Genomic DNA, 27,176 nt, shown 5'->3' with positions numbered 1-27,176 from the left:
TGGAAACCTAATCAGGGCCTTAGCTCATGACACACGATTTCTTTATAACAAAGAACAGGTGTCCTCAGTTTGCAATAATGAAACCAGTATGGGTTTGGGAGTCGTATCTGTGCTCTAGCTCCAGCCCATGTGACTTTGGGAAGCCACTGAACTTCTCTGAGCCTGTTTCCTCTGTTGAAAAGTGAGGATCACGTGGGCCACTTTGCACGACTTGCTGTCGTGAAGGCTGGACGGGGGTGTAAATGTACTGGAATGCATGAAGAAGGCCCCTGTTTAATAATAACTGTTATTATTGATAGGCACTTGATGAACATTTGAATGGGTAGTGTAGTGAATGGACAATGAATGGGCTGTTAGGCTTGGCAAAAAGGCAAACAATGGCACACATAGGAATAGCGCCTGGTGGTTGGCACTGAGGTTGACAGGCCATGGTCACCCTTGCACCCAGAAGGGACAGGTTCTGTGAGGAGGTCAGTGGATACACAGGTGAGAGAGCCCTGTTGGTGTGTAGAAGAACATGTTCCAGGTGAGAGCCAATGTTCTCTTACCATGCTTATGGGCAAGAAGGGTCCCTTTCCAGGGAAAGAGAAGGGACACCATTTAAGGGCTGTGAGATTCTCCTTTTCTTGGTTCTAAATTTAGTTATGTCCCTTTATTTGTCCAGTAACTGAGTAAGGACAGCGTCACAGACACTGGAGACTCAGGTGCCCAGGCCCAGTATACCAAGTTATGTTCTGGAAAAAAAGGATCTGTAGTTTTGAAATAGATCCTATAACAATATTCATTGTTTCCTTTTCTCATGCCACTCTTTCCACCTGAATTTTTTATTTTATTTTATTTTTTTAAATTTTTTTTGACAGGCAGAGTGAACAGTGAGAGAGACAGAGAGAAAGGTCTTCCTTTTGCCGTTGGTTCACCCTCCAATGGCCGCCGCAGCCTGTGCGCTGCGGCTGGCGCACTGTGGCCGGTGCACCGCGCTGATCCGATGGCAGGAGCCAGGTACTTATCCTGGTCTCCCATGGGGTGCAGGGCCCAAGCACTTGGGCCATCCTCCACTGCACTCCCTGGCCACAGCAGAGAGCTGGCCTGGAAAAGGGGCAACCGGGACAGAATCTGGCGCCCCAACCAGGACTAGAACCTGGTGTGCCGGCACCTTAAGGCAGAGGATTAGCCTAGTGAGCCGTGACGCCAGCCCCACCTGAATTTTTTTTTAAGAATTTATTTATTTATTTGAAAGCAGAGTTACAGAGAGAGAGAGGGAGGGAGAGAGAGAGAGGTCTCCTATCCTCTGGTTCACTTCCTGAATGGCCGCAGTGACCAGAGCTGGGCTGATCCAAAACCAGGAGCCTGGAGCTTCTTCCAGGTCTCCCACATGGGTGCAGGGGTCTAAGCACTGAGGCATCTTCTACTGCTTTCCAAGGAGCATTAGCAGGGAGCTGGATCAGAAGTGGAGCAGCCGGGTCTCGAACTGGCACCCATATGGGATGCTGGCACTGCAGGTAGAGGCTTTACCTGCTACGCTACAGTGCCAGCCCCCTATCTGAAAAGTTTTATGCCAAAATTTGGGTAGAATATACAGATAATTTTTCTGCACAAACATAATTTCACATAACTATTTTAAAAGATATTAAAAAATCTCCAGTAAAATGGCAACTATTAAAGAACTTAAACTGATAATTAAGAGACTTCTCCCTCATAAGCCTCAGATAATTTATATTGACTTTATTCAACTACTAAGAAATTGATTATGCTACTATTAATAAAACTGTTTTAAGAGAACAGAAAATAATTAAAAGCTATTTACTTTTGCAATGATGGTATAACATAAATGCCCAAATCAATTTCATTTATAAACATAGATGCTTATGAAATAGTCGCAAATGGATTTCTAGTTTATCCAAGGAATGTAAGGATGATTCAGCATTTGAAAATATATTAATATAAATCAAATTCACGGATTAATAATACCTAGAATCTGTTAGATATAGAAAAAGCATTACAATTTAATTTTTATTCATGATTGACAGAAACTCCTCTGCAAACTAAAACTAGAAGGGAAATGACTTAACGAGCATGTATCAAAATAATAAAGCAAGAAGTATGCTGAGCAGCAAGACTCTGGGGTCTTTGCATAAAGTTATATAAAAGATTATGCTGTTCTTTATTGCCATTTACAGGAGGTTTTAGCCAATGCAATAAGAAAAACATGAATATTAGAAAGAGAAAATGTCTTTACATGTATACAGTAGGATTTTCATGGCTTTTTTTTTTTAATTTATTTGAAAGGCAGAGTTAGAGACAAAAAGAAATCTTCCATCCACTGGTTTACTCCTCAAATGGCCGCAATGGCTAGGGCTAGGCCAGACTGAAGCCAGAAGCCTGGAGCTTCTTCTGGGTTTCCAACATGGGTGCAGGGGCCCAAGGACTTGGGCCATCTTCTGCTGCTATCCCAGGCTCATTAGCAAGGAGCTGAATCAAAAGTGGAGCAGCGGGACCCCCACCGGTGCCCATGTGGGAAGCCAGCATTGCAGGCAGTGGCTTTATCCGCTCTGCACAGCAGCAGCTCCTTCATGGATTTTTTAAGGGGAAAATGCATAGTAAGAACTTGCCAAGTTCCCTAGACAAAATTCAGTATCAACATACCAAAGTCCTCTTCACCAGTAAAAACTAAGTAGGAGAATTAGTAAATAAAAGATCCCACTTCAATAGTAACAAAACACTCAGTATATCCCAATAGACACCTAACCAAAAAATATCCAAGAATGTTTTTGGAGAAAATTACAATTATTGGAAGGAAAAGGGATCCTTAATAAATTGAGCTGGGAGATTCATTATGAATATGCCAGTTCTTCACAAATTAATTCTTCACGGGGAGCAAAAGACTCACAGGCTGCTGGTGCGTGGGGGTCAGCACCACAGCTTTAAAAACCAGTTAGATTATACCCTTTAATCCAGAGATTTCAGTCCTAAATAATGTATCTTGCATAAATCGGGGATATGCATTTTAATGGTCATTACAACCAAAATTAGGAAAACAGTCTAAGTTTTCATCATAGGAAAATGAGTAATAGTGAATAGTGGTATACTTATAGAATGAAATATTTACATACTATATATAACAATAAAAGGCACTGCCTTTATATTTCCTTCAATCTCAAAAACGTTGAGGAGCCAACCTTGTGGTGTAGCAGGTAAAGCCCATATGAGCACTGGTTCAAATCCTGGCGGCTCTGCTTCTGCTCCAACTCTCTAATGTGTCTGGGAAAGCGGCAGAAAATATCTCAAGTCCTTGGGCCTCTGCAACCGTGTGAGGGACCCAGATGAAGCTCCTGGCTCCTAGCCTAAGCCTGGCCCAGCCCTGGCCATTGTGGCCATTTAGGTAGTGAACCAATAGATATAAGATCTCTGTCTCTGTATTTCTGCTCGCTCGCTCTCTCTCTCTCTCTCTCTCTCTATATATATATATATATATAATTCTGCTTTTCAAATAAATAAAATGAATCTTTAAAAAAAAAGTTAAAGAAGGAAGTTATGGAAAAATGTGAAAAGAATAGTGTTCCTAAATCCAGGGAAGCAAGACTATAGTGTTTATGCTTATACTTTCTTTTTGTCCTTACAAACATGCCTAGGAGTGTAAGAGGTTGGGAGCAGAAATAGGAAGAAAGGGTTCACAGAGAGTCTCTGATGTGTCTGACATTCTAGTTATTAAAGGTCTCATGTTTCTATGGTAGAAATCTTTCTAATGTTTCTGAGGTAGAAAGCTGCTTTATCCTAAATACAATGAGTTACTATGGATTGGATCCTGATTAAAAAGGTCATTTGTTGAAAATGAGTGAAATCCAAATAAAATTTGGAGTTTAGTCAACAGAAGGTACCAGTGTTTGTTCTTAGTTTTGACAAATGAACCATGGTCATGTAATAGGCTAACACTACGGGAAACTGGGACTCTGTGTCAGCTTTGTAACATTACTAAAAATGTGAAATTATTCCCAAATAAACCATTTATTTTAAACAATGGGTTTCATTTTTCAAAAAAAGAGCCCTTCAAAAAAAAGCCCTTCCCCATGACCTCTGTCCCTAGGATGTATTTACTCAGGTCCTTGTGATCAGAATATCCTGGGTTTAATACTTCTAGTCTTTGCCTCCTGCATCCTGTGCATCTTTCTGCCCTGTTTCAGAACACTTGTAGAGAGCAAAACCAGTCTCTTGGTTTTTTTTTTTTTTTTTTTTTTTTTGACAGGCAGAGTTAGACAGTGAGAGAGAGACAGAGACAAAGGTCTTCCTTCCGTTGGTTCACCCCCAAAATGGCCGCTATGGCTGGCGCTGCGATCCAAAGCCAGGAGCCAGGTGCTTCTTCCTGGTCTCCCATGTGGGTGCAGGCCCCAAGCACTTGGGCCATCCTCCACTGCACTCCTGGACCACAGCAGAGAGCTGGACTGGAAGAGGAGCAACCGGGACAGAATCCAGCGCCCCAACTGGGACTAGAACCTAGAGTATTAGTGCCGCAGGCGGAGGATTAGCCTAGTGAGCCATGGCACTGGCCCAAGAGCAAAACCAGTCTCTTGTAAAATGTGGTCCATTACAGTTTCATGAACTGTGTGGGACTTACCTGAGATCCAGAGATCCTAGAGCTGGAAGGAACATAACAGAGCATCCTGCCCAGCCCCCTTCTACAGGGAGACAAGGCACCTGCAGGCCTGGGAGGCTGAGCAACTCAGGGAGCAGAAAGAATGAGAACCCATAGGCTTCGCCTCCAAGGATAATCTTTACTCTCACCTCATTGTCTCTTGTAATAGACAAGTGAGGTTGAATGTCTCCCCTCATTTATTTGTTTTGAAAACCAGAGGAGAGTCACAAACTACATAGAAATGGCCTGAGTGACAGAAGACATGGAGCTGGAGGGAGGGGACAAGGTGAAGTTGAGCATCATTTTGTCTCTTTGCTTTTGAGTCCTCTTAGGATTGGAGACTGCCCCTGCCTGTGGGAAGAGTGAGCCAGGGTATGGAGGGAACTGAGTTTTAGAATGCACCCTTGGTGTCCCTCTGTCTTTAGCCTAACCCTCTGGAAAGACCACTGCCATCTTACAGATAAGACAGCAGGCCTAGCAAGGTTAAATAACTTCCCCAAGGTAACAAAACTAGCAAGAGATGGGCCTTTATTATAGAGAGCCAAGGCTGATCCTAAGAAGTCATGGCTAAGGAAGACCCTTGGAAGGCAGCAGGGCTGAATTCCTCAGAGCTGGCTGCCATTCTCAGAAGACCCCAGGCTGGCAGTGATGTAGAACTCAAGCCAAGGAGGCACAGCCAGCCTGAACAGGCTGAGAACAGCTTCAGGAGGTGGATGTCTGGCTTGCCAGGGCCACTGTGGACCCTTCCCTGTGGAAGACAGTTATGTGAGTTGGCTTCCTGCCCCTCCACCCTTTACTCCCATGTCCCACCCCAGCTGGGGGTCCTTGTCCTTTCTTTCCCTTGAGGGTATCTCACAAACCAATGTCCTCTTGTTGTCTCTGTGGAGTGGATATGGGAGAGGCCCCTGTGACTGAGGAGGAGCCCTCAGGGCTAGATCCAGGGGTAATGTGTGTGAGTAAACCGAGTCACTCTGGGAGGGTGGTTGTCGGCTGAGCACAGAGTGGAAACCTAGGAGGTCTGTGGGAGCCAGGAGGGAAAGTGCCTTTTGAGAGAGGGCTCCCAGTAGAATAGGAGATTAGTTGAGGTTCAGTGAACTCCTTTGTTGTCAACTCCAGAAGCATATTTGAAGGGATAAGCCCCCTTACTTAGAGCAGAGCATCCCAGGCTTGTCGCCATGGCAGCAGTGCTCAGAGGCTTAAAAACCAGAAAACACCAGGCTAGAGGGATTCTTTGGAGTCATGATTCTCCAGCAGAAGTCCCAGCTATTGTGTGCTGTGAAGAGGGGCAGGGAGTTTGAATAGCTCCCCTTCCTTCCTGCCCCTTACTGTGGAGCTGTTGTCCTGGGCTTCCTCCCTGGACTGATGGAGTCTTCATTTGAGTCTGTGTTGGAAGCTGCAGGTGATTCTCTCTTTTTCCGATCCCTTTTCTTTCTTGGTGTAATGTTAATTTGCCTTTCTGGAACTTAACAGAGTTCTCTGTAAAGGCAGGATCCTGCCCCTGTTCCTGTTAGAAAATAAATCCGTTTGCGACAAGCTACACAAACTCTTCTTGTCCTGCTCCCCAGGTTGAATAGCCTCAAGCCAGACTGTATCTTATGCTAGTTTTTGCCTGATTATTTTTCTGCTCATTTCTTTCAGTGCCTTTGTGTGTTTTAGATTTGTCTTGTGAATAGCACATACATAGCTAGACTATATAGATATAGATAGATATTATATATCATATTTTATAATATAAATAATGTTCTCTTAACTGGTGAATTTGGTCCATTTATATTTATTGTGATTTCTGGTATAGTTAGAGTTGGAATGACAAGTGAACACAAGTGGAAGAATTGCTGATGGCCATCTATGTAAGGTAAACCACCACAATATACTGATACCTAATACATGTCAGTTCTCCTTTCTAGCTGTCTTAAGTCTCTGCCTAGTGGGCATTTAGATGATTTTATATTGATTTTGTCTCCTTTACTACAAGTATTACATCCTCCTGAAGACACTCTCAGCCTCTCTAACCTTTAGCATTGTGACCATGTGGGTGATGCATAAAAGAACTGGACTGATTGCAGGGGGTTTAAGAGGGAGTGAGTGGGAAGGAAATTGTGGCAGGAGGTGCTGATGGCTCATTGACAATATGTGAACTGAAAGGAAGGTTCGTGGTAGGATGGTCCCTGGAAGGAGCAGAACATCTGATTGTAGGCCTCTCTCTCTCTCTGTTTAAGAGAAGATATGTGAGGGCAGAGAGAAAGTAATGGACAGAAAAGAAATGGTTGGTGATATAACTTGGGTAAGGACTGAACTGTGACTTACCTACCTCTTAGAATAATGGGGGAGGGCCGGCGCCGCGGCTCACTAGGCTAATCCTCCGCCTAGCGGCGCCAGCACACCGGGTTCTAGGCCCGGTCGGGGCGCCGGATTCTGTCCCGGTTGCCCCTCTTCCAGGCCAGCCCCCTGCTGTGGCCAGGGAGTGCAGTGGAGGATGGCCCAGGTGCTTGGGCCCTGCACCCCATGGGAGACCAGGAAAAGCACCTGGCTCCTGGCTCCTGCCATCGGATCAGCACGGTGCGCCGGCCGCAGCGCGCTGGCTGCGGCGGCCATTGGAGGGTGAACCAACGGCAAAGGAAGACCTTTCTCTCTGTCTCTCTCTCTCACTGTCCACTCTGCCTGTCAAAAAAAAAAAAAAAAAAAAAAAAAAAAAGAATAATGGGGGAGGGGAGAGAGAGAAAGATTTAGTTTTACATGGTGTACTATAGAAATAATGTATACATCTTTACTATGTTATCAGTATAAATTTCATCAAGATAAGCATTTTGATTTTGATTTTTACTTTTTAAAAACATTTTAATGTTTTTTAAAAAATATTTATTTATTTTCAGTTTTTGTTTAAAAGGCAGAGATTCAGAAAAAGAGAAAGAGTGTTTTCCATTTGCTGATTCACTCTCCCAAATACACACAACAGCCAGGGCTGAGCCAGTCTGAGGTCAGGAGCCAGGAACTCAATCCCCATCTCCCATGTGGGTGGCAGGGACCCGAGTACTTGCTATCATCTGCGACACCCCAGGGTATGCATTAGCAGGAAACTAGATCAGAAACAAAGTAGCTGGGACTGGACTCAGGAACTCTGATCCAGAATGCAAGTGACCCCAGCAGCAACTTAACCACTGTGTCATATGCTGCCCCTCATTGTGATTTTCAAAATGCATATTAATCTCATATTCGCTCCTCAATTCTTTTTTAAATTTTTTTATTTTTATTTTTTGACATGCGGAGTTAGACAGTGAGAGAGAGAGACAGAGAGAAAGGTCTTCCTTCCATTGGTTCACTCCCCTAATGGCCGCCATGGCTGGCGCTGCACTTATCCGAAGCCAGGAGTCAGGTGCTTCCTCCCGGTCTCCCATGCTGGTGCAGGGACCCAAGCACTTGGGCCATCCTCCGCTGCCCTCCTGGGCCACAGCAGAGAGCTGGACTGGAAGAGGAGCAACCGGGACTAGTACCTGGCGCCCCAACCAGGACTGGAACCTGGGGTGCTGGCGCTGCAGGCAGAGGATTAGCCAAGTGAGCCACGGCACCGGCCCCCTCCTCAATTCTTAATAAGCATTAGTTAAGCCAAATGGATTTCCTTTTCCTACTTTTTCTTGCACCAGAAAGAACTTTGAGTGTCATCAAATCCATGCCCATCTAAGAAAAGATTTCCTCCCGGCATCCCCTTCAAGTAGTTGTCCAGGAATATTTGAACTCTTGTGGTTTTAAGAATCCACTGCTTCAAATAGGGATTAGCCGCCCTTGCCGCAGGTCTGATAATAAGAATCTCTTCTTTTACTAATTAGAATACTGCTACATGTAACCAGTAATTCTGCTGTGTGTAACCAGCTGTCTCAGGAATAACACACTGTGCATGTTATTTTATTACATGTTTTAAGTCTCTACTCTGGATCTATTCCCTCCAGACCCCAACCTCTTTTTAAAATTTTTAAATTTTTAATATATTTTTACTTTTTAATCGATTTCTCATGCATGTGTTTGATTCCACAGTTTTCTAACATCAACTGGGACCTTTCTCATACTAAGACTACTGTATCCCTCAAGAAGTTTGAGCCCATTTTAAACAAGGTATTTCAATTTTTTCGTTCTGACTAAAGCAATGCCCATAATTGTGAATGGAAAATGAATCTTGTCACATTTAAAAAAAAATCTAATAGATGATCCCTTTTTTATGATGGTTGGACTTAAAATATCTGGACTTTACGATAGTGGGAAAAGAATATGTGTTCAGCAGAAACCACATTTCAAATTTGGGATTTTGCATGATGATAACAGTACAAAGGTTGGGCAAGAAGAACTTGGAGTATTAATATTCTAAGGCTTTCCTACCACGCAGGAAGAACATTATTTGAAGGACGACTGTGATAAGATATATATTGGAGGTGTCCTTTATCTTGCTTTCCATGCTGTGAGTCCTGTGTGTGCTTCTGCTGGATCGGGTGCCTGCCACAGTAGAAGACTTTCTCTTGGAGATGTGTCCCAGGATGTTGGTTGAGTGAACCACTTTGGCTTTGGGTCCACAGGGGCACAGCAGTGAAGTGTCTGTGTAGCTTTTCAGGTGTAATCAAGTTGGTGATGTCTGTAGGTATCTCAGTGGCCAAGGCTGCCGGGAGTTGTGGGATTGCTCCACCAGCTGGGAGGCAGCTCTCTGAGGCAGGGTGGGTTCACTGACAGCTCTGGGAACTGTGTGCCCAGCTGCAGTTGAGGAATTCCTGTCAATTTCTGAGGGACAAAGAGGGAGGCAGGGCCTGAGATCGTGGCCGTGGGGACTGGATGCCCATCCATGTGGTGGTACAGGGGCCTGGCCACCCTTGTGGGCCCTCAGGGACACTGCCCAGTGTGCCCAGCAACAGCGGCAGGAAATTATTTCTGTAAATGTTTCTACTGCCCCTTCTCTCTTTCTGCTCATTCTGTGTTTCAGTTGTATGCACTATTAGGCCATTTGATACCATCCCACAGCTCGTATATGCTTTGTTCCTTCTCTTCCTATTCCTTTATTTTAGTTCAGATCATTTCTGTTGGCCCTTCCTCAAAACTGCGGGTTTTATTTTTTCACTTGTGTTGAATCCGCTGATGAGACTTTGATAGAAAGGGGACTGGCGTTGCCCATGGGTTGGGAGTCCTTGGGTGCTCTGTGGAGGTTCTGTGAATGACTATGAGGTTCAATTTTCAGATGATGAAATGTTCCTAAAATTTATCAAGCTGATGACAGCACAACCCTCTGACTATACAAAAATTGAATTATATACTTTTATGATTTGTGAATTATTTTCCAACAAAGTCATTGTATACATTTAAAACATTCATGAGTTAGGCTCAAAGGCTGCACTGGTGAAAATCTAGCAGGAATCAGGGAGGGGCAAGACATCTTTGAGAGTGCTGAAGGGCAGAACAAAAATAAGTTGGAAGGTGATGTTGCTACAGTGGAAACTGGTGGGAGGATACAGATTATATACATGATTGCTCTCAGTGTTGTGTATTTGAATCTAAGTGTTGGAAACTGTCTCTACTAACACTAAGTGTTCTTAATTAGCTCATGTCTTAATCCTTTTGTGAATGTTGTGAATTCTAAGAGATGAAATATGATTTATAGCTACTAGGCTTAGATTAAAATGATCCAAGACTTCTCATTGCTTTGAGTTCTCTGCTGTTTCTGAGGGTGCCTGACCTCTCCCTGGGTGTGGATATTACTGTTGGCTTTAATATATATAAATAATATTAATATATTAATATTATATAATTAATATAATATTAATTATTATTATATTAATAATATTAATATAATATATATTAAAGCCAACTAAGAAAGAGAGAGAGAGGGAGAGAGGGAGGGAGGGAGGGAAAGATCTTTTATCCACTGGTTCACTCCCCAGATGGCCACAACGAACAGTCCTGGGCCAGGCTAAAGCCAGGAGCTTCTTCCAGGTCTCCCATGTGGGTAGCAGGGACCTAAACACTTGGTCCATCCTCTGTTGCTTTTCCCAGGTCATTAGCAGGGATCTGGATCAGAAACAGAGCCCAGGGACTTGAATGGATGCCAGCATTACAGACAGTGGCTTAGCCTGCTATGCCACAACACTGGCCCCACTGTTGGGTTTTAATGGTCTGGCTGGGAGTTTCCATATTGCCTCCTTGTGTTACAAGACAACATTCAAGTAGGAGCTGTGGCGAGCTCCCCAGAGTTCCAAGACTGCTTGTCTATGGCATCATGGAGTAGCATAGCAGGTACTCCTCCACCTGCTCGGGAAGATACTGGCCCTGGCTTTTGTGTGTTTCCAAACACTCGGAATTCTTCCTTGTAGTTGTTGATGTTTCTGGTATGGAATAACCCCCAACATACATTAAGTGAAGAAAGCAATGTGTCTAACAGTGTTTGCAATCTGTTACTATGTGTGTAATAAAAAGTGGAGATCCATGTACCCATGTGATTTTATAATATATGTTAGAAGACACTGATGGATGACAGCGCTGACTCTAGAAGTGGTGCTGGGTGCCCAGGAGCATGGGTAGCTAATAGAGCTTTCACCACATACTGCTTTTTGTCTTTTCCATTTTGAACTGTATACATGTGTTGGCTACTCAAGAGAGAATTGCAATTTAAGTAAAAGCAAAATTCTTCCAGGTGAGTTTATCAAATATGAAACTTAGATTGGCCCCAGAGGGATTGCACTTCACACCTGTTTCTCACCACTTGGGTCTTCCCTCTTCAGGGCCTCTACCTCTGACCATTTACCTGCAACAGGTATCTTGAGCCCCTCTCCAACCCTGCCACCCCTCTCACACTCTCATGAAGACTCTGCCTGGGCCAAGGCACCTGTTCCAACACCTCTCCTGTGACCAATGGCTGTACTGAGCTGCCCCAGATTCTCTAGACCAGTGATTCCCAGGCCTGAGTATGCATCAGGCATCTGGAGGGCTGTTGACACACAGCTTGCTCTGTCCCACCACCAGTTTCTGATTCTGTAGGTCTAGCTAGGACCCAAGAATTTGTTTCCAACAGGTTCCCAAGCAATACTCATTGGGGACCACACTTTGAGAAACACTGTCCTCGACTAAAATAGTTTTTCCCGTGACGAGTTGACATGCAGTTTTGGGGTGCCAGCTGTGGCTTCACTTAGCATCTAGAGAAATAAACTTCAGGATAGAGGCACTCCTTTCCACCAGGCATGCCTGCACCCCACCCTCATTCAGCTCTCTGTCCAGCCAGTAAGCCCCTTCCTGCTCACAAGATGGTAGGCACCTTACCACCTGCAGAGCACGCACATAGGAATCTGGCACCTTCTTCCTGTGCCTTCCCAGAGCAGACATTCTTGTGGCCACCATGGTCAACTCCCTGCCTGGTGAAGGCTTAGCTGATATTTAAGAGGGGGCACTGGGAGTCATGCTCATCACAGGCTCCTCCTCCAGTGTTTCTCTGTAGGGCCCTTATTCGCCTGTTAGGCCTGATAATTCTTTATAATGAGCGTTCTGTTTAATGCAGGACATTCAGCCTCCTTGTCTTCCTCTTTAAATTATTGTGACAATCAGTTATCCCACCGCACATCCCAGTTCCCCCTCCAGCCTTGCCCTCCCTGCCTGCCTCTGCCCCCTTCCCAGGGTGAGTGGTGAGGGTGGTGCAACTTTCCACTGAGGACCACTGAGACCCGTGTTAAACTACCAGAACCCCGCCCAAACCATTGCTTTATATCCCTGCAGAAATCCCTAGTCATGTTTTAACATTTTCCTTGCTTGAGTCAAATGTTGGTATTAAAAAGGGACTGAGCGGTGAATGTTAGGAGACATCTGTGTGGGGTCAGTCATGCGATTCAGTCTCCTGTGTGGAGGTCTTTTGGAGGTCGACACTGGAGGGCTGTGTCTCCCAATGGAGCAGCTTCGTGTCCTTACGCTACAAGGAGAATCCTGTGACCTGTCCTGGTTCTTTGTTTACCTCAAGTGTCAGGGAGCTCAGATGGAATGCTTCAGAGGGTTGCAAAATTAGCTTAGCAAAGCATTTTTGCATAGGTTATCAGCATTTATACAGTCTCAATTTTTGAATAATCAGTGGCTTTATTTTGTGTTTTCTTGTGAGTGACTGACTTCAGGTCCTTTGAGAAACAGGATATAGCGTCTGTGGTGCAGTTGAGCTGTGAAGTGATTAACAGCCAGGAGTGGCCTCATCAGCTGGGCCAAGGGATGGGAGTGGCCACATGCCCTGGGGCCTGGCATGGGCATAGAGCAGGTGGCAGGCATGGGGGTGGGGAGCAGCCACCCAGGAGGTTCCTCTGGCTGGTGAGGATGAAATACCAGTGTGCTCGTGCTGGACATGGGATCAAGGTCAGACAACTAAGAGGCGACAGGTACCCACTGAGCCCTCACAGGGGTGGAGAATCTGCAAGGAGAGTGGCAGCAGCTCAGTCAAGCTTGACCTTTCTCTTGGAGGTCAACAGAAGTCCCACTGGGACTGGCTGAGCCCATGAGGGCTGCAGAAGCTGTTCCACCATTCTGTTTCAGCTCCCACTTGGTCTTGTAGCAAGTGGATTCTGCCCCCTACCCCATACCCCACCCTGTCCTGGTGGAAAAGAGCATCTGGCCTGGGGCTGGAGAGTGGGAGGAATCCTTAGCCTCCCATCCCTCCTGAGAGCCCAGACACTCCCATTTCCTGTAACCTCAAAGTGTACGTGTTGGGGTCAGGGAGACCATCCTAGACCAAAGGCTTTCATCCTCTAGGTGTCCTGTGATTTAAATTTCTTGTGTATTTGTTTGAGAGGCAGAGAGAGAAAGAGAGAGAGAGAGAGAGAGAGAGAGAGAGAGAGAGAGTGCTTCCCATTTGTTGGTTCATTCCCTAAATACAACAGCCAGGGCTGGGCCAGGTAGAAGCTGGAAGCCAGCAACAAAATTCAATTCTCCTACATGGGTGGCAGGTACCCAGTTACTTTGGCCCTCACTACTGCCTCCCAGGATCTGCACTGGCAGGAATGCTGGAGTCAGAAGCCAGAGCCAGGAATCAAACTCATGCATTCCACTGTAGGATCCGGGCATCTTAACCACCAGACTAAATGCCCATGCCTCCTGGTGATTTGTTCAGGGATTGTATAAGGACCTTTCTGTCTGGAAGTCACTGTGTTGAAATGCTTCCTTAGTGCTGCTATGACAAAAGACCCGAGGCTGAGTGACTTGTAAATCAGACACATTTGAGTTCTCAGAGTTCTGGAAGCTGCAAAGTCCCAGACCAAGGCGCCTGCAGATCTGGTGTCCAGTGAGGGCTGCTGTCTGCCTCCAAGATGGGGCCTTGTTCCTGCGCCCTCATGTAGCAGAAGGCAGAAGGGCAAAAGACAGCCTTGCTGGTTCCCGTCAGCCTTCTCGTAAGGTTTCTGACCCCATGCCCGAGGGCTCTGATTTGGTCACCTCCTGACGGCTCCACCTCCAATACTGCTGCACTGGGAGGGAAGCTGCATGTGAATTTTGGATGCGACACAGCGCACACATCATCCCAAAGGCCACTGTGCAAGTCCAACTTCCCTTGGGTTTGTAAGCCACCCTTCACAGATTGACCCACCCAGAAGGGCAGCCATAAAAGACTCAGAAGTAAATCATCGGTGCCTTTGAAAACATGAGTTTACTCCTTCCTATAGGCATTTGTTTCTCTCTCAAGGGGTGAAGGGTGTCTCCAGAGGAAAGTAGGTTTCTGAGGGAAGCAAGGGGGGAGCTTCAGAGCCTGGGCCTGCCTGAGTGGGAAGACCACATGAGCTGCCTGGGGACAGCGAGGGTGGGGGTCGCTCACCTCTGAGCACAGCCCTCTTCCAGAGTGGAGCTTTTTCCTTCCTGCCTGCCATTCTTTCTTCCTCTGCCATGTCAGCAAAGTCAGGGACCAGCTCCCTCCAGAAGGCTGCAACAGACGGCTACCTGCACTGCCTTTCACCTGCAGGGAGACAGCTCCCACGTCCTTCCTCCCTCCTCATCACCAGTCTCTCCCCCGACCCTGAAACCTAATTGGCACCGCCCGGCACAGTCCCTTGTCTGTCCTGTGTGGAGGAGGAATGCACCTGTTGCGTGTTCTCCTTGTAATCTCCCTCCATGAACTCTCCCCGGAACCTCCACGCAGGAGTAAAAGCCGCCTATTGTCACCTTTAGGAAGTCCCCTGTTTCCATGGGCCCGTCCTGGGAGTGATGTGCTCCTCCCTGCCATTGCCACATCCCTTTTGTATGTCTGCCTCTGATTCTGCTTTCCTGTCCTCCTTCCCACCCAGGTGGCTCCCGCTGCTCTGCTGCAGCTCAGCACAACTTCAGAAACCCCCACCGCACCCCCGAAGGCTCCCTGAGCTCCCAGGGAAGCAGACTTCAGGAAGTCTCTCTGGTCCTCCCAGCCCAGTTGCCACAACAAACAGCTGCGAAGACATTGGTGAGTGAGCAAGAGTTTAAATCGGGCTGTTGGCCACTCCTCCTCTGTCCACCCTGGGGAGGCTGCAGGGAGGGGAACTGTGCATTGTCCTGGACACCTGGGAGAGACCAAGGTCAGACTGCATCTGGCCACCTGCCTGGGCAGGTGAGGGTGGCAGCAACATGGTTTAGCACTATCTGCTGACCTTGGCTCTGAGGGTCAGAATTCTCAAACTGATGAAGAGGTGGGAACCATCATTGGAACCAGTCAGGAAACAAGACTGGGAACCTGCTGGGAGTCCTGGCCTCTGCTAGGACCTCTGTCACACTCCAGATCATGGTACTCCGTCCCTCCAAATGGGCCCAGAACTGCCTCCTCCGGCCACTCCAGGAGGCTGCTATGAGAACTGTGGTTCATCGAGATTTCTCCTTTGACTCCAACGTTTCTTAGCAAGCAGACATCGTTGGGGTTGGAGCACAGGTAGAACTCTGTTACCTGGGGCCCTTCATTCTGGCTGCTCTGTGGGGCTGAGCTGTTCCAGTCTTGACCAAGAGCTGCTGCAGGCACTGCCTTGCAGGTGTGTTCCTCTTCCTTCCATTCAGTGAGGAGTCCTGGGCAGTAACAGGCTGCCCAAGATGGTGCTTTCTTTGGGCAGGAATATGACCGTCAATATTCTCAAACACCTGTTGGGATTTCAAAGGCATGATTTGGCGGGGTCTGGGAGGATATTTCCACTGCTTTCTGATGCTCTCACTAGTGAAGAAGGTAGCTTCCTAGTGCCACCCGGGATGTCACCGTCATCACCGTCACGAGTACTTCAGGGGTCCTCGGCCAGCATCAACCTGGGGGGCTCTTCCCTGTCACCACAAAGGAGGCTGGCTGGGCAAAGCAGAGCGTGTGAAAGGGTGTGGGAGGGGGAGAGGCAGGAGCTGGTCAAAGGGAGCACGTGCTGTGATTCATAGAGAAATGCCAGGGTTTCCCCATGGTTGTAAACCTGCTAGGGTTTCCCCATGGTTGTAAACCTGCTTTGAGCTGTGGCCGCCTCATTGACCTGGGGGAACTGCTTCCTAGGCTACCCTGAAAGACAAAACTGACTCAGAAAGTTCTGCTCTTTTGTTAAGGAAATAAATCCTGTACCATTAAAGGAATTTTTCAAAAGGGACTGTGAAGTTGGGCTCTACAGTGGCTGATAAAAGGATATGGCAGTGTCCTACGACTGCCTGGAGGAAAATGTAGCACGCGTGGCTGAGGTGGGGGCTTAGAGCCGGGATCTGGGGGCGGCTGGGCCACAGAGAAGAACACAGCGTGTGTGAGCACGGCTGCCTTTGAAGAAAAGCCTTAAGGCGTTTTGACACCAGGAAGCAGCAGAGGTATGATCAAAGGGTGGAAAAATGAATGCAAGTCCCTTTTTTATGTGAAAGGCAGGTTTGCTTAAGCTAAAATCAGCGTGAAGGGGGCGCCCCCCGGTGCTGGGGGGTGGACTGTGCCAGAGCACTGCTTTATCACCAGCCTTCTGCCTGTGAGGGCACATGTGCAGTGAGGAAAAGAAGTATGCAAATGACAAAGGGCTGCAAGTCCAGTTGTTAGGACCTAGTGGCAAACGGGGCTGCCAGAATCACCCACTGCTTTCCCTGTGTGGGTGAGGAGCCCCTGGGGCCATCGTCCTGCCTTCCGCTGTGGGTCCCTTGGAGTCTGTGAGGGCTAAGGGGCCACTCACAGGCCAGGCAAGAGCCTTGCTTGGTCACTTCTGACAATGCACGGTCCCACAGAGCCAAGATCTTGAGAAATTTTCTCTTCTATTAAGTTCAGATGTACAAATGAGACCTCTCTTAAATTACTGAGGATGCTTCCACTTTGTATACAGGTACACAGTGCTTACATGCAAAAGCCAGCACTGGGGTAATGCGCTTTCAATGAGTCAAGTTTGCCAAAAGTACATGAAATGAATTAGAGCTCCTCAAAAGTCCTTATACAATTTACACACCTCTCAGATTGGAAATAATGTTAAGATGAAAAACATGGCATAAAAGTGTTTTGAAAAATAATGCTGGCAATTTAAAATATTTTGGGAGAAAAGCTAAAACAAGAAAGTACACACAGGAAAAGGAAAATGCAACATAGGATAGGGTATGACAGGGAGCAGGTGTTTAGCCTAGTGGTTAAGATACCTGCATTCCTTAACAGAATACCTGGGTTTGATTCTTGGATCCAGCTCCTTATTCTTCCTGCCAAAGCAGACTCTGAAAGGCAACAAGTAGTAGGACCCGTGCTACTCACAAAGAGACCTGAATTGAGTTCTTGGTTCTCCTGGTTTTGGCTGCAGCCTAGCCCCAGACACTGCAGTCATCTGCCTGTGAAACAGCAGGTGGAAGACTCTCTCTCTCTCTCTCTCTCTCTCTCTGTCCTGCCCCTGCCACCTTCTCAAAGAAATAAATACATGGATAAATAAATAAATGGATCTGTATGACAGGAATACATTGTTGATAGTTGCATAGAGAGCTGCCCAAGGTCCGTGTTGTTGTGATCACTAACTATATTTTGAATCGCAATGAACAGCTGTGTTTTGATCTTTCAGGGCATGGCCCTCCTCAGTACATTCACATTCATTTTCTACGTGGTGCTGATTGCTTTGAAAGCCATCTGTGATTCCACGTGCACCTCCGCGAGCATTCCCTGCTAAGTGTTCCGTTCTGTGTTGCTTGGTTACACAGGGCTCCAGTTCAACGCGATCATATACAGGACTCAGGTCTGGCAGAAATGACACAAGTGTCTTCTTATCCCTCTGCACACATAAATATTTTCCAGCCAGTCAGTGACTTTGCTGGCTTCTTCAGGCAAACGTGGCTTTAATTCATATAAAGCTCCTGGAATTTTGTTGGCTAGAAGGAGAGCCTGTGCAGACAAATGGCACATTTTTACATTTTCCTTGTTACTGTATCATGTGACCAGTCCCTTCTCCAGAATTCAGTTTTCTACCTCTCTTCTGTAGTCTTTTTGGTTTCCATGGGAATTGGGGCTGTTGGGATTTTGTCTTCAAGGCCTTCAATATTTTAAATTTTAATCTTTCAGCATTGTGACTTCGGGGATTTTAGATTTCAGAGGTTTTGGTGTTTCAGGGTTTCATTATTTGGAATTGTGATGTTCGGGGTTGTATGTTCTGGGATGGTGGTCGGCACTGCTACCTTCCTTCTCCACAAACTGTGTGGTAAGCCCTGTGGTGGCAGAAGCAGGCAGAGCAGCTCCTCCAGGTGTCCCTTGCAAGTGTCACTCAGGACCCCCAGCTCAGCTCCTGACAAGGTGCAGAGTCCCAACAGGACCTGTGTCTGGAGAGGGATCCTGGGGCTGTGTGGGGACAGCCCTGGCCTCCCCCTAGTCCAGGGGAGCACACAGCCCAAGGGTCTGGCTCTTCTCCATGGCGGGCAGGATCTGTGGTGGAAAGGCCTTGGACTCACTAAGGACTGGGCAAACTAGTTAATTTAAACAGTGACAGAGATAGGTTTTCTGGCTACCAGGAGACTGGGCTAAAGTAGGATCCTGTCTTGTCTCTTACGTGGAGGTACTTAAACCACATGACCCCTAATATTGCAGGACAGCAGAGGTATCATTTGTGGCCGGGGCATTTGTAAGAGCTTTGAGCAGCTGGAAGGCCACCTTGGGGGAGGAAGCACTCACAGCTGAGAGCCCTGCACCACACCAAGGAGACCCTGACTGTGGGATGAGGGTGGGCCCCTGGTCTTGTGGAGTTTAAACTGGTGACAGGCTCACAGGCCACCAGCCTGTCCCCACGAGCTTTCTTTGGATCCCAGTTACTGAACTTTTCCAGACACTCCTCACTCAGGGGGCCTGATACAGTCTCCCCTTACTGCTAAACTATGTCAAGACTAAAGCTGCTTTTATTCATTTGCTGTCCTTTAAAGCCTTCACAGACTAATTATTTTTCAAAAGAAAGAAAACTATGCTGCAGTTCTGCAAGTAACTTATGAACAGATGTTGAGGTCGGGATGCCCTGCCTGCTTAACAGTATTGTGAGAAATCATTAGACAGTAAAATCTAAAAATAAAGCCACAAATATTGAAAAGATGAATAATAGCACTATAGTTCAAGGGCTTTCCTGGCTTATTTATTTTTAAAAAGAATCATAAGTTATAATTTAATACCAGATGCTGAGACCTAGATGTGCCCAATTCTGTAGTGGGGAGGGAGGGTAATTATAGAATGCAAGAAAATAGCCAAGGAAGAAAACCATGAAAAAAAATCACTGGTCAGTTAGCTGAATAGCCAGTATCTATCTGCAAGCTGGAGTCCACCATTCACACGAATCCTTGGTCTAAAAGTGGGTGACAGTGGCCGTGGTCTCAGGAAGCAAGGGTGATGATCATGTCCCATTAATTCACGATTGCTGAGGAAGGTACAGAGTCACCAGTGACTGCATCTCCCAGCTTCCTCCCGAGTGGCCCAGGGTGAGTGGAACTTGTACTGGGCATTTCCTGTCATTATCCTCAACTGCATTCCCCCATGAGTCTGGCAGTATTTGGCTTCCCTATCCCACTACGCAGCTGTGTTCTTAGAGCTCGGCTTACAGCGTTGGGAGTTCCAGGCCCGAGTTCCTGGAAGGACATGGCTGTCACTCTCCCTCTTCTGCCTGCCTGCAATGGCTGTGTCTTTGTCTTCGCGTCCTGGGAAGTGGGGCTTAGCTTGAGCAGGCTGCCCAGTGCTCTCCGTGAAGGCTGAGGAGTGACGCTCACTCTAGGATGTTGGCAGAACTTGCTGGTCTCTTGCCCACAGAGCAAAAGAAGTCGTGAGCTTACCGTGAGTTTTATGCAATGCAAACCTGGCATCTGATACTGTGGATAAGGATCTAGATTTAAAGAAGCATCTACCTGGTCTGTGGGGGAATGAGTGGGATGGAAAGAGGGACAGTGGTTTCTCATCTCAGGTAAGGGAACTTAAAAGGGGGACCTTCAAATTCAAAAGGTGCCCCCCAAAAAAGGTTTCTCAAGGGCATCAAATGAATGCAACTTTAGATTAAAATCAAGAAGAATAAAACTAACATGCATAGATAAGGAGAAAGTCCTTGACTTAAAATTTTTTATAGCAACTAAACATAGACAGCATGTGACAGAGTTGATGGTATCTTAAAATAAAGACTAGGGAGGAGGGAGTTTATTTTGCCCCTGTCTTTTCTATAAACTGTCATTAATAATTCTGAAGGGTCTGAAATTTCAGCTATTTGCCAGCTAAGGAGTTAACCTGCCATGGTTAACTTTTTTTTTTTTTTTTTTTAAGATTGATTGATTGATTGATTTGAAAGGCAGAGTTACAGAGAGGCAGAGGCAGGGAGAAAGAGAGAGAGAGACTTCCATCTGCTGGCTCACTTCCCAAGTGGCCTCAGTGGCTGGAGCTGTGTCGATTGGAAACCAGAAGCCAAGAGCCTCTTCTGGGTCTCCCATGCAGATGCAGGGGGCCAAGGACTTGGGCCATCTTATACTGCTTTCCCAGGCCATAGCAGAGAGCTAATCAGAAGTGGAGCACCTGGGACTTGAACCAGTGTCCGTATAGGATGCCGGCCCTGCAGGTGGCAGCTTTACCTGTTATGCCACAGTGTCGGTCCCACCACCGTTTCATAGACACTAGCAGAAGGTGAGAATTACAGGTCAGAGATAAAGGACTTTATGATTCACAGCAATGACCATAACCAGAGTATCAGCATTTTCTTTTTGTTGTATTGTTTATAAATATTTATCTATTTATTTTGAAAGTCATAATTACACAGAGACAGAGAGATCTTCTATCTGCTGGTTGACTCCCCAGATAGCCACAATGGCCAGCATGGACCAAGCCAAAGCCAGGAGCCAGGAGCTTCATCTGGTCTCCCACATGGGTAGCAGGAGCCCAAACACTTGGGGCATCTTCTGTTGCTTTTTCCAGGTCGTTAGCAGAGAGCTGGATCAGAAATGGAGCAGCTGAGGGACAAACTGGCACCCATATCCACAACCCCCCAACCTTGGCCCCTATCAGCATTTTCTTGTGCTGGTTCTTTGAGCTCCAACTCCCATGGGTTGATGCAGACAGGGCCAAGTGATGCCTGTACACACAGGGAAAAGAAATCCCACACTTAGGGAACTTGAATCTTTTTCAGTGGACAGTGAGCACCCCTGAACTTTGCTCTATCTGGAGGAGACTCTCTCTCTTCCAAGGCTGTGTACTCTGCCAATATGCGGGAAAAGAGAATCTGGAGCAAAGGCAGGCAGTGTCTCTGCTTGCAAGATGTGCAGAACTGTAGGAGATCCATGCAGAATGGTCTCCTGGTGGTTGCATCACTAGAAAGGGGAAGAAACTAATGTTTACAGCCTCCTTGTTGTGCACTGAACCCTGACGTTTCATTCTTTGCCTCATCAAACTCTAAAGCAGTCTTGACCATTGGTGGTTCTCTTGTTGCTTTATCAATGAAGGAATCAGGTGAGTAATGGAACTGGAATATCCAAAAGGAGTGTGTGTGTGTGTGTGTGTGTGTGTGTGTGTATTACAGACTTGTTCTATGCTACACTGTAAAACAGCTAACACTTAATGAGATTCTTACCAGGTGCCACACACAGTTCTAAGAGTTCTTCATGCCTAATTCTCACACCAACTTTATCAAATGGTGCCGAGGAAACAAGACCACAGTAAATAATGAAGCCAAGCATTATTTATCTTTACAATTTATTTCTTTGAAAGGCAGAGCAGGGGCCAGCACTGTGGTGCAGTAGGTTAATCCTCCATCTGTGGTGCTGGTATCCCATATGGGCGCCAGTTCTAGTCCCAGCTGCTCTTCTTCCAATCCAGTTCTCTGCTATGGCCTGGGAGAGCAGTGGAGGATGGCCCAAGTGCTTGGGCCCTTGCACCTACATGAGAGATCCAGAAGAAGCTTCTGGCTCCTGGCTTCAGATCAGGCCACCTCTGGCCATTGCAGCCATTTGGGGAGTGAACCAGCAGATGGAAGACCTATCTCTTCCTCTGTCTGTAACTCTACCTCTCAAAATAAATAAATAAAATATTTTTTAAAAATTCATGGAAAATAAAATTAAAATATGTCTATTTTGATGCAAAAAACCTTGTGAAATCTATGCATCTTTTTTTTGTTTTTGTTTTTGTTTTTCATGATACACAGGTTCTATGAACCTTCCGAAGCACCCTCCTTTCTGTGGCTCTGTGATTCATTCTTTCCTGGGCAAACAGCACAAGCTTTAAGAAGCAAGTGAGAACAGGTGGTTGGGTCCAGCACTGTCTGTAATGACCTGGCCGTGGCCCCATGGAAACTCTCCTGGTCTTGGGCAGCCTAGCAGCTCTGCACCAGATGCAGGTTCAAGGAGGAAGCCCAGACTGGTAGAGACAGGAATTTGGGGAGACAGTGACAAGGAGGAGGGGTGTCTGCTGGTTGAATAACATCTGTGCCACTTGGCCAGAAATGTCCTCTCTCAGAAGCCAATGACTCCACAGATGTGCTCTTCATTGGCCCATGCACATCTGGGAAAGAATCGCACAATCTTCAAAGGGTTCTAGAGCGTGAAGCCTAGCCCAGAGTGAAGGGCACGGTCGGGATCTGATCCTGAAGTAATGTCTGTGCTATCCCACGCGTCAGGAGTAGCTGAAAATACACTCACAGCTCTGAGGCATTTGTGCTTTTTTGGACCCATCTCCTTTTCCTCTCTACATCCCTGCAGAAAGTGAGAGAGTGAGGAAGGGAGCCAAGCAGGCTTAATCATCCAGTCTGCTGACCTTACTTTCTCTGTGCCACCGATAGTAAATCTGTCCAGCATTCCGTTCACGTCTCAGCGCCCAGAGCAGCCTCTTGGAACTTGGGCCTCGGTCTTTCTGCTGCTCATGGCCGCCGGTCGGCTCCTCCCTGCCCCTCGCACCCCCTCCCTCCCCCAGACTTCTTAAATTCCAGAGCACTCCAGGGGGCACCAGAAAGGATCCACCTGTGGAGCCCCCATCCTTCAGGACCGTCCCTGAACCATGTGTGTAGCCCCCAGTTCTGCGCCCCTGACTCTGCCCTGCCATCTCCCGTTGAGTTCTTGCATGTGCCTATCGGTGGCATCCATGGAAAACAACAGGAAGTCTCTTTTTTTCCCCCTTCTTTATGAACAAATGAAAATTTTCCTGTTACATCCTTAATGATTCTGGCCAGTCAAATGCATCTTCCAAATTCAGTTTGATTCTCTACCAGGGGTGGGGAATGTCCGGCATGCAGGCCATGTGAGGCCCATGAAATTACTGGGCCTGGTCCTGCCAAGGCAACCGCAGGTTGGACTCAAAATTCAATACACTGGGGCCGGCGCTGTGGTGCAGTGGGTTAATGCCCTGGCCTGAAGCACCGGCATCCCATATGGGTGCCGGTTCGAGACCTGGCTGCTCCACTTCCTGTCCAGCTCTCTTCTATGGCATGAGCAAGCAGTAGAAGATGACCCAAGTCCTTGGGCCCCTGCACCCACGTGGGAGACCCGGAAGAAGCTCCTGGCTCCTGGCTTCATATCAGCCCAGTTCTGGCCATTGCAGCCAATTGGGGAATGAGCCATCAGATGGAAGACCTCTCTCTCTCTCTCTCTCTCTCTCTGCCTCTCCTCTCTCTGTGTAACTCTGACTTTCAAATAAATAAACAAATCTTTTAAAAAATTCAATACATCTATAGCAGGCTGATTTTTAAGTTGATCATCTTGTGTGGCCCATGAATGATGTTATCCATATCCAAATGGCCCTTGGAAGAAAAAGGGTTCCCCAGCCTTATGCCATGAGCCTTTTCATCTGGTTTAATGCTGATGCAGTCATTCAACAGATGGTTTATTCAGCAGCCAATTGATACTGTTGTCATTGCTATCCCCAGGTCACATCTAAGGAGGGCTGCCAGCGAGCACGCACTGTGCTGAGGGTGTCAGTCCTCACATCCTCGTGAGGCAAACGCTATCACCATCTGCCGTGGTTTGGATGTGGTGTAAGTGCGTCCCTCAAGGACTCACATATGGGAAGCTTGGTACTCAGTGTGGTGCTGCTAAGAGATGGGGCCTCCTGATCCCTGCCTGCTTTCTGGCTTCCTGTCTTGTGGCTTGATCTCTCCTGCTGCTGCGGTGCTGTCCACCATGAGGCCCTCACCAGAGCCAGCATCATGCTGGTTGGATTTTCAGCTCCTGACGCTGTGGGCTAAGTGAACTTCTTTTCTTCATCGGTGCACAACTTCAGCATTTTGTTACAGTCATGGAAATTGGCTAATCCTCCCTAGCCTACAAGTAAGAATGCCAGCTGCGGGAGATTAAAGAATTTACTGAAAGCACCATAGCAGGGCTGGGATTGGAGGTCAGTGCGTGCCAGAGCTGCTGACCTCAACCCTCACTTCACACCATGCATGTACGCATACACACACCTGACACACAAGGAGATGTCAAAACTTTCCTGGAAAACAGAATCAAAAGTTAAATTTATTTTGATGCAAAAAGTGTTGAAATCCATGCATACATTCATCTTTAGAAAGCTAATGGAAAATGCATATTGCGAAAAAGCTATGCATGGATTTCCTTTTTTTTGCACCAATGTAAACTAATCTTTTAATTTCATTTTCTTAAACTCTTTAAGTACTCTCATGCATACATACGCAAACATAGCCTATGTTCAGATGGCATACTGTCAGTTAGATGCCATCGGTGCCCACTGTTGTGTGCTCCCACTCTCCCTGTGGTGAGTGTTGGTGTCTTTGGGAAGCCCTGTCTTCAGCAAATGTATATTGAGAACTGACTATGTGTGGTGTGCTCTGCCATGATGATCCAGGTGCACAAACCAGAGTCCTGCCCACGGCACCTCAGCTGGGGAACCACAGCCTCCACCCCTAGCACGTGAGCTGGGCTGAGCAAGGACGTCCTGTGCGTCTCATGCATGGCTTTGTCCCCAGGGACTAGATTAGTGCCTGGAAGGTAGTAAGCTCTAAAATAATGGTAGTGAATGAACAAGCTTTAATGAGCAAAAACATTGACATTTTTACAAATAATCTAAGGATACATTGATTCCAAAGAAGTATGAAGGACACTAACTGCCTTGAGCTGCATGAAAAACTCCCTGTGTTGCCCTCTATTTTCTTTTCTGATTTTATTTTAAGGCAGTTTTAGGTTTATGAAAGAATTTAACAGAAACCACAGAGAATTCCATATACCCCCTTTTCCCTAGCACATAGCATTTTCTCCATGATTAGCATCCCCCATTAGTGCTGTGCCTTTGCTAAGTGGACTGACACATTGTTACCACCCAAAGTCCACAGTCTACATCAGGGGTCACTCTTGGGATTGGACAGTCTATGGGTTTGGATGAATACATAGTGATATAAGCATCTCCCCTTGTAGTGCCACTGCCCCAACAATTCTCTGGGCTCTGCCGAGTCATCCCTCCCTCCCTGCCACTTTAACCTTTGGAAACCACTGATCTTTCTACCATCTCCATAGTTTTGCCCTCTCTGGAATGTCAGGTTGCTGGAATCATGCACTTAGCATAGCCTCATGCATTTAGCAATGTGTATCTACAGAGGCTGAGCAGTTAATGTTGTTTTCTTTTTCTTTTTTTGAAAAAAAAATTATTTATTTATTTGAAAGTCAGAGTTACACAGAGAGAAGGAGAGGCAGAGAGAAAGAGAGAGTGAGAGAGAGAGAGGTTTTCCATATGCTGATTTACTACCCAATTGGCCACACCAGCCAATCTGAAACCAGGAGCCAGGAGCTTCCTCCAGGTCTTCTCATGGGGGTGCAGGGGTCCAAGGGCTTGCACCATCTTCTACTGCTTTCCCAGGCCATAGCAGAGAGCTGGATTAGAAGTGGAAGCCAAGACTTGAACCGGCATCCATATGGGATGTTGGTACTGCAGGCGGTGGCTTTACCTGCTATGCCACAGCACTGGCCCCCATTCTTTTTTTTCCTTTTTTCTTTTTTTTAATCTTGTTTTCTAAGAGGAGAGCTTGAGGAGGCAGGAAAGGTCCCAGAGTCCAGGGGATTCACCCCAGGCTGGCGTAGGCATTTTCTTATTCTGCCATGGAGAGGTGGGGACCTTGTCGTGGATAGGTGCATGTGAACCCGTCACAGGTACGGCTTCAGCAGCTCAGAGATCCTGCTGGAAAGGGCACTGGGGTCAGAGCAGAATTTGGCTGGGTGGGAAGAACTGTGAACAGAATTCCTGAGTTGCCTCTGCTGGCTGAATTACACAGGGGAGGGCAGAGGCCTCATGCTGTGCTTGATAACAACATTGTCTTGAACTTCACAACTCCTTGGAGTTTGGATTCTTTCCTGTCTACAACACTTGCCTCACTTCCCAGGCCTTGCCTAACCTGGCTGGATTATCTAAGTACACCTCCCTCCAGACCATGTGGGCATCTCTGGACTGGTCCGTTTTCAAGCCCTGGCACCAGATCAAGGAGATCAAGTTCAGACTAAGGCTGAAGAAAGTCAGCACCAAGCAGGTTGACAGCAATCAAGAGGATACAGATTCAAGAGCCATCAACATTTCATGCACTTCAACTCAGTAATTAAAATTCTTGAAATAGATATTGTGGAAATAATCTAGACTAGCAGAAAAGCTATGTCCAGGAAACCATGACTTACAGTGCTGTTTTTCTTAATGAAGCTGGAAACAACTGAAGTGATGAGTAACAGGAGCAGGATCCAGTCAGTCAGAGTTTATCTGCTTGTGTAATATTCTGCAATCATTAAAACGAGGATTTATGAAGAGTGCTCTGTATCTGGGGACAAGATAGTGATTTACTTGAAGAAAAGCATGTGAAATGAAGGCAGTGATTATGAATGTGTATATATATCTACACACACACATATATTTTGTTTTTTAAAAGTACATATATAGAAAAAAGACTGGAAAAATATATGCAGAAAATTGTGGTGTTTACATTGGGGAAAAAAGTAATTTAATTCTCACAACCAAACTTTCCATGGATATCTCTTTATGAACAACAACAAGAGAGGAGGGAACAAGGCAACTGGGATGAGTCCAAAATTCCTGTGAGAGTCAGCAAGCAGGACAGTGTGTAGGAAAGGAACTAAGCATTTATGGGACCACAACCAGCCCAATGTGTGCAGTAAGTTTCCTGGACTGAGGGCATGGGGAGCATGAGTGTGCTTGGGATACGGCGAG

At 46.7% G+C, this 27,176-nt stretch overlaps 1 protein-coding gene across 2 annotated transcripts in view; it reads left to right on the top strand.

Moving 5' to 3' along the window:
* The window catches only part of MYLK (myosin light chain kinase), a 267,908-nt gene that overhangs the window by 40,614 nt on the left and 200,118 nt on the right, over positions 1-27,176 (top strand). For both annotated transcript variants that reach the window (XM_070072214.1, XM_070072211.1), the window contains exons 2-3: positions 8,657-8,734; positions 14,893-15,044. The gene's annotated coding sequence lies outside the window, so the exon portion shown is untranslated. The remainder of the gene's footprint in view (positions 1-8,656; positions 8,735-14,892; positions 15,045-27,176) is intronic.

Source organism: Oryctolagus cuniculus, chromosome 4, assembly GCF_964237555.1.
Source record: "Oryctolagus cuniculus chromosome 4, mOryCun1.1, whole genome shotgun sequence".
In the NCBI taxonomy this organism is placed as follows: Eukaryota; Metazoa; Chordata; class Mammalia; order Lagomorpha; family Leporidae; genus Oryctolagus; species Oryctolagus cuniculus.
The sequence above is the reverse complement of the archived record's forward strand: the minus strand, read 5'-3'. Positions and strand labels throughout refer to the sequence as shown.